Below are 8,395 nucleotides of genomic sequence, written 5' to 3' on the forward strand. Positions count from 1 at the left end.
GGGGTTAGGGGAGAGGGCAGGATGAATAGGCAAATACAGAAGATTTTTAGAACAGTGAAATTATTCTGTATGATTGTATAACGGTGCGTACATGTTATTATAAATTTGTCTAAACCTATAGAATATACACCACCAAGAATGAACCGTGGGACTTCCCTGGTGGTCCAGTGGTTAAGAATCCACCTTCCAATGCAGGGGATGTGGGTTCAATCCCTGGTCAGGGAACTAAGATCCCACATGCCCCAGGGCAACTAAGCCTGCATGCTCTAGAGCCCATGCACACCACAACTAGAGAGCCCGTGTGCTGCAACTACAGAGCCCTAACACTGCAACTACTGAGCCCACGTGCTCTAGAACCCACGTGTCACAACTAGAGAAAAGCCCGTGTGCCGCAACAAAAGATCCTGCATGCCACAACAAAGATCCCACATGCCACAACTAAGACCCAAAGCAGCCAAATAAATAAATAAATAAAAAGAGTGAACCTTAATGAAAACTATGGACTTTGGGTGATAACAGTGTGTGAACCAATAGTGACAGGAACCTTCCTCTCAATTTTGCTGTGAACCTCAAACTGCTCTAAAAAGTAAAGTCTATTCTTAAAAATGGCCACATGTTGGCTACTATATTGAAGAGTACATTTCTAGAGCTTTTTAGCATGACAGGATAGAAAGCAGGTTGGAGGTGAAGGAGTCAGAAAATTCTAGGCAGTCAAAGATGACTGCCCTCCAATCTTCCTCTTTATTCAAGTTTATGTGTTGGCCGTTTCAGTTTTAGAGCTCCAGGGCTCCAGAGCACTCAGCGCTCAGGAAACTTGTTTTTATTCCCACTCATCATCCTATAAGAACTCTACCTAGTACATCTTTATTAAATATATATGTTTAAAATCCCAACCCAGTTAACAAAGCTGTGGTATGACCTTATTTTAAACTAAGTTACTCTGAAACTAAAAGAAGTCCAAAATGAATGGAGAAAGTAAACAGTTAAACAATTTCATAGAAAGATTATTTATTTTACAAACTGATGGGTTATTCACATGAGTTATTAGAAAAATAATTCGACTGGTAGCAGTGGAAAATCATTTTTTAATGATGGAAATGGAAAAAACAATACAGATTTTTTAATGAGAGTTTATTTGATTTTCCTTTTGCATAAATGGATTTTATGTACTGAAAAAGTAGCTAATTTTGATAGAGATGACGGGAATTGGTTTTACTACTGATGGCTATTGGAGCCAGCTTTCTCATTCCAATTTGTTCGTTGAAACTTCCAATTGAAAATGACATCAATATTTATGATGAACTGGGAAAAAGAACCAAGGCACAAGGTACATAAAACTGATTAATGTAAATGGGCAAGGAAAACCCTAAAATCAAATCTAATGATCCGTCAAACAGTCACTCTTCTTAACACTGTGAATGCTGTCAATTTAAAGTAACAACTTAAATCAAGTAAGGTACCAGAGGATAGCAAATACGTTGTTCTCAAGAATTAAAGTATAAAAGCTTATTAAAATCAAAAAGCCAACTCTTAGAACAAAACTGGCATCATTCTCCAATTACCTGAATACCTTAGAGAGGATTGTGTGCCTGTGTGTCATATTTAAATTAGCTTTACTTATAAAATTGCTGCATACCACAGTTCAAAATGCAGCTGAGAAATCACCCTGTTTGACGTACAGATGATAACCTAATTCCGACTATTTTTATCTACTTTGTAATTCAAGTGATGCATGCTGTGTATTATTTCCCTAAGTGTCAAAATTATATTTAGAATTAAAATTGGTTTTATGTGGTTCAAGTTATTGCACCCGAAAGCAATGAGTCATGCACCAGAAGTACACAGATTTGGGAGGCAAATACGGAACCATTCACTGCTCAGCAAAAGCTTGCTCAGCCCCTTAGCTCTAAGAATAAGCTTTAGAAATGCTGGATAGTTAATGTGGGTTGTAACAACAAGGTCACCTCTGTTCTTTTTCAAAGGTGCCGTGGGCTCTTTGTCTTCTACCTTTAGGTCATGGGACAGAATCAGGCTTGAAGAAAGTTTCAAACAGCCTGGTATTATGTCCTATACTACACGTCACATGTGAGGGTTAACGGTACTGACCCACCTCCCAGGCAGTTTTAAGTTATTTTTCCTTCCGGGGAGGTGGATGTGCAATGGTTTTTGCCCACATTTTCTCTCTGTTACCTCATAACCATGATGTAGAGTTCATTTCATAAAACAGAGACAGAGACAGAGACAGAGAGAAACAGAGAGTGAGACTCTTTGGCTCAAGCAGACTTTTAACCCATGACCCAGGTCTCACTATCACTTAGTTCTAACTAACTGGACTAACCAAACAGACATCAAACAGCCTGCAGTGATATATGGACCTTCCACTATCATGGTTACATTTATGGAATGAAAGGGGAGAATTCAAGTACCTACTCCGTTATACATTGTGCTCGTTTCCTTTTATAGTCTCCCATTTAATCCTCACAAAAGTCTTGTGAGGATGGCACTTCACAAATGTGAAAATAGAAGCCTGAGCAACTAAGCATTTTTTCCAAGGTCACATAACTATTAGGAAAAGAGGCCATGACTGGAATACAGGTCAGTACGGTGATAAAGCTCTACTCCCCTGCTCTCTCATCCACAGCTTATGGTGTATGTCCTGACCTCTCCCACTTGTTTTGCTCTCTGTATCACTTGGGAAAGAGGAAAAATATTTACCAACAGTGAGATTTCTGTTGTTCTTTTTTGGACACAACCTCCTGTGAAAATTATACTGAGAGTTTTGAAAACCAAAAGGGTCCCAAAAATCATATGTTATTTGAGGAATTCCAAAAACAAAACAAAACAAAAAAACCTAATTTCTTACCCTAGTTCCAAAATGTCTTTACATCCAGATATGCCACAACCCTAGATAAGATGTCCCAATGTTTTCTCTCTTAGCATTTAAAAATACAAAGCTGTATAAGATGAGAGCCAGAGAAGCCAAGCAGAAATCCATAAGAGGTTAAAAAGCTAATCAGAGATTTGTGTAACAGTATCATGCTAGAGAGTCAAAAATTAAAGAATAGTACAAGCCAAGGAAAAGAAGAGACCTTGGAAATTTTCCCAAATTTTCAGTTGAGACTGACAAAGAAATAGATCCAGTAGTGAGGGCAAATCAGAAATAGACCTGGAATCATCTCAATTGCTGATTGAATCAAAATGATCTTCCATTCTTCTAACTACCTGGCAAAAGTAAAGCCAATTCTCTCTGGAAGAAAATAATATAGACACAGAGTGTCTGGCATTCAATCCAAAATTACCAGGCATACCAGAAGACAGGGCCAAACAGCCAAAATCAAAAATAAAAACATAGAAAATAGAAACAATCACACTGCAAATAAACATAAAATTGGAGTTAATCAGACACTGATTTTAAAATAGTTGTGATTACTGTATTTAAGAAAATATATAAGGTGGGGAATGCACTAAGGAACTGGAATCCATAAAAGTGAATCATACTGAAATTTTAGAAGTAAACAACAAAATAACTGAAAATAATATTCCACGTAATATTAGATACAACAGAAATGAAAAATAGTACACCAAAAGATAAATCAGTAAAATATATCTGGTATGAAAAAGGATGGAAAATACAAAAAAGAGTAAATGGAACATGATGAAATGGTCTAACATATCTATAATTGGAACCCCAGAGGAGACTACAGAGAGAATGGAGCAAAAACACCATTTAAAGAAATAGTTGCCACAATTACATAGTAAGTATATCACTAAGTCACAGATTCATGAAGCCCCAAGTGGGACATAGGCAGAGAAAATTGGTAACTAGGCACATAATATTTGAACTACTAAACACTGAGGACAAAGAATATCATAAAAGCAGCCAGAGAAAAAGGCGCATTGCTTCAAAGGAGCAATAAAAAAAAACCTGACAGTTGAGTTTTCAACAGAAACTAAATGAATTAGAGGAAAAAAAGAAGAATTTGCAACTTTAAAATGTTGAAAGAAGATAACTGTCAACCTAGAATTCTATACCAGCAAAAATGAAGGCCATATTTTTAGACCAAAAAGAAAAAAAACTAAGAAAATTCATCTCCAGGAGACCCACATGAAAAGAACATTTTCTTGGCCAAAGAAAAATAATCTCAGAGGTAGGAAAATGCAGGCAGAAATAAAGACCAATGAGAAAAGTAAATAAGTGTGTAGAATAAATAAATATTGGTTGTATAAAACAATATTAATGCTTTGTGGAGTTTAAAATATATAGTTACATACTTGAAAAAACTAACACACAGGTAGGAAGAAGCAAATGGCATGAAAATAATTTAAAGACCTCATATTTTCTGTGAAGTGGCAAAAGTACTAAATTATAGTATGTAAACTACAATAAATAAAGAAAGCATGGTATATTCTCTAAAACCACTAAAATAATTGTTTACAAAGCACAAAATATGTATAACTAACTAATAGAGAGGAAAGTGTAATCATAAAAAATTTTTCTAATTAATACAAAAGATGAGAAAAGTTGAAAAACAAGAACAAACACAAATGGGACAAATGAATATGAAATAGTAAGATGGTCAATTTAAACCCAATTATATCAAATTAATAAAGTATAAATAAACTAAAAACTCCAATTAAAATACAAAGATGTTCAAAATAGACTTTCCTTAGAACCCAAATTTATGCTATTTACAAGAGACACATTTAAATGTAAGGAGAAAAAATATTGAATACAAAGAGAGGAAAAAAGATCTACCATTAACACATTGACCAAAATAAAATTGACGTAACTTTACTATTACCAGACAAAGTATACTTTAAGGCAACAATTTCTAGAGATAGAGAAACATGTCATGAAAATAAAAGATTAAATCCACCAAAAAGGTATAGCAATTCTAAAAATATATGCACATAGAGTCAAAATATATAAAATAAATGATAATAGTATAAAGAGAAAAAAATAGAAAAATTCACAAAAATATTTGGACAATTTAGTATGTATCATTCCCAAGAAGACCAAAAAAAAAAAAAAAAAGCAGAGATATAGAAGATCTGAAAAACAAACTTGGCCTAACTGACCTATTTAGGATGCCATACCCAGCAACTCTAGAATACACATTTTTTTTCAAATCCACATGAAACATTTGCCAAAGTGACCATATGCTGGAAAAGTTTTTAAAATTCTCCAAATGTCTCAAAAGATATAAATTATACAGAGTATGTTTACTGACAAGAGTAAACTGAAGCTAGAAATCAATACAAAAAAGAATTAAAACATTCCCCAAAGTGTGGAAATTCACCAATACTTATGTAAAATAATTTAAAATAATGAAAAAATGTAAAAGGAAATTAGAAAGTATTTTGGATATGATAATTATCAAGAAAGCAACATATCAAAACTTGTCTAATGCAGCTAAAGCAGTGCTTAGAGGGAGATTTCTAATAACAAATGCGTATATTGGAAAAGAAAAAAGGCAAAAAAATCAATGATCCATGTGCCCACTTGAAGAACTAAGAAAAGAAAAGGAAATTAATTCTGAAAAAAGTACAAGCAAATAAATAATAAAGATCAGAATACAAATTAATAGAAAACAAATGTGCAATAGAGAAAAATCAATAAAACGAAAAGTTGTTTTTTTGAAAAGTTAAACCTTAGCAAGATGGAACAAGAAAGAAAAAGAGATGATACAAATTACCAAATTACAGGAGAGGAAAACATCACTACATACCTTAAAGACATTAAAAACAGTAAGAAGGATATATAAACAATCTAATGCCAATACATTTGAATAATCAGGTAAAATGAAAAGAAAATCCTTTAGAAAACACAATTTACCAAATCTAACCCAGAAAAGAGAGAGAAATATCCGAATTAAATAAAATAAATTTAAAATAAATTTATTTAAATAAATTTAAAATAAATCCATAATAAAAAAACTTTCCTGCAAAGAAAAGTCAAGGTGCATGTATTCTCACTACTGAATTATTTCAACATTTAAGAAAAAAAAAACTACCAGTATTAAACAAACTCGTGAAGGGCACAGAATAAGGAAGAACATTTCCCAACTTGTTTTATTAGGCTGGCATGACCTTGACATCAACACCTGGCAAAGACATTTACAGAAAGGAAAATTATAGGCCAATTTCCCTCATGAATGTGGGTATAAAGGTCTTGAACAAAATATCAGCAAAACAAATCCAGCTATATATAAAAATAATTATAAATTAGGGGTCTTTTTTATTCCAGAATGCAATTTTTTAACCTTCAAAAATTAATGTTTTTCACACATTAACAGACTAAAGGAGGGAAAAAAATGACCATCTCAATTGATACAATTCAATTGACGAAATTCAACATGTCCATGGCAAAAATGTATAGCAAATCAGGAACAGAAGGAAAATCTCTTAACCTGACAAAACACAGCTCCAAAACTTCTACTGCAAAAATCATACTTAGCTAAATATTGAAAGCTTTATTTTTTTTCCATTCAGGTACAAAAATAAGAATGCTTGCTACCAACTTCTGTAAATTATGTTACTGTGGTTCTTAACTGAAATAATAAGGTGAGAAAAAGAAAATATATATAAAGGGGGAAAAGGAAGGAATAAAACTATTGCTATTCATGATGATATGATTGTGTTTAGAAAACCAAAAAAAATCTATTGTAAACTATTAAAATTGCTATGTGAATTTAACAAGGTTGCTGGATGTTAAAAACACACATAAATATCATATGTATACAAGTAATATATACAAAAATAATAATAAAATAACATTTTAAATTGATACTACTTAAAATAGCATTAAAAATATCAAATACTTAGAAATTAATCTATTGAAATATGTGAACGTCTTTACATTACAAATAACAAAACACTACTGAGGGATAGTAAGAAGTCTTAAATAAATATACCATGCTTGGGATATACCATGCTTGGGATACCATTCAATATTGTAACAATGTCAATTTTCCACAAGTTATACATTTAAGAAAAATTCAACCAAAATCCCAGTAGGATTTTTTTGTGTGTGGAAATCAATTCTAAAATTTATATGAAAAAAAAAAAAACTCTAAGCTCCTAGCTATCAAGACTTATTCTAAAGCTCTTGTAATTAAGACAAAAAACAGGATGATATCAGGACAAAGATAGATATTAGACCCACTGATCAAAATAAAGATTCTAAAACTAGACTTGCTGAATTAAAGTGTGGAGAACAGATAATCTTTTTCAAAAATTGATGCAGGGTTAAGTGTCCATCCATATGGGACAAGAGTAATAACTGCTATGATAGTCTATAAACAGAAATCAATTCCAGAGGATTATATACCTAAATTTCACCTTTTCGGGCAAAACAGTGTCTTTTAGAAGAAAACAAAAGAATATCTTGATAATCTTAGGCTAGACAAAGATTTCTTATACATGACACATACAGCATTAACTACAAAGAAAAAGATTGAAAAATAGGATTGTAGTAAAATTAAGAACTTCTATTCATCAAAAGTGATCACTTGATTAATAAAAAGGTAAGCCACAGAGAGGGGAAAGATATTTGTAACTAGAGATTCTTGTCCAGGTATATGCATATATACATACATACTCAGATATATGTATATACAGAGAACATGTGTGTGTGTGTGTGTGTTTTCCTTCAGAATATCAAGGAAAAAACAGAAAACTGTCTTACTCTATAACTTAGAAATTCCTCTCCTATATGTATATCCAATAAATGAATACATATGTGTGTCAAAAATAAGTACAAGAATGTTGATAACTGCATTATTCATAGTATTCAAAAACTAGGAACAACCCAAATATCAATAAAAAGTAGAATGTATAAATAATAAAATACCATACAACAATTAAAATAAATGAAATACTGTTGTATGAACCAACATGGATGAATCTCAGGGACGCTAACATTGAACAACAAAAAAAGGCAAGCACAAAAGAGTGTATAGTATATGACTCCATGTATATAAGATTTAAAAACAAGCAAAAAAATATGCGTTGGTAGACATCAAAAGAAAAGATACCCTTGATGAAGTATGACTGGTAGGAGGACAAGAGAACCTTCTGAAATGCAGAAGTTTCTTTTTTTGATCTACGTGGTGTCAGTGTAAGTATGATCGCTGTAAAAATTCACTGAGTTGCTCATTTATGATTTGTGTATTTTGCTAAATACATATTATACTTTACTAAAAAGTATACTTTTATAAAATCACTTATATATCAGCACATATGTGCATACTTATATACACAAATAAAGTTCATGAAGCTATCTTGCAATAATTTAACTGATTATCCCCATTAATATTTGGTTGATTAATGGTTGAGTATTGACAATGAAGTCAATAGCTCTTGTAAGAATAGTAGTATCTTTTATAAGGACAGG

The sequence above is a fragment of the Balaenoptera borealis genome (assembly GCF_965194805.1).
Source record: "Balaenoptera borealis genome assembly, chromosome: 9".
NCBI lineage: Eukaryota > Metazoa > Chordata > Mammalia > Artiodactyla > Balaenopteridae > Balaenoptera > Balaenoptera borealis.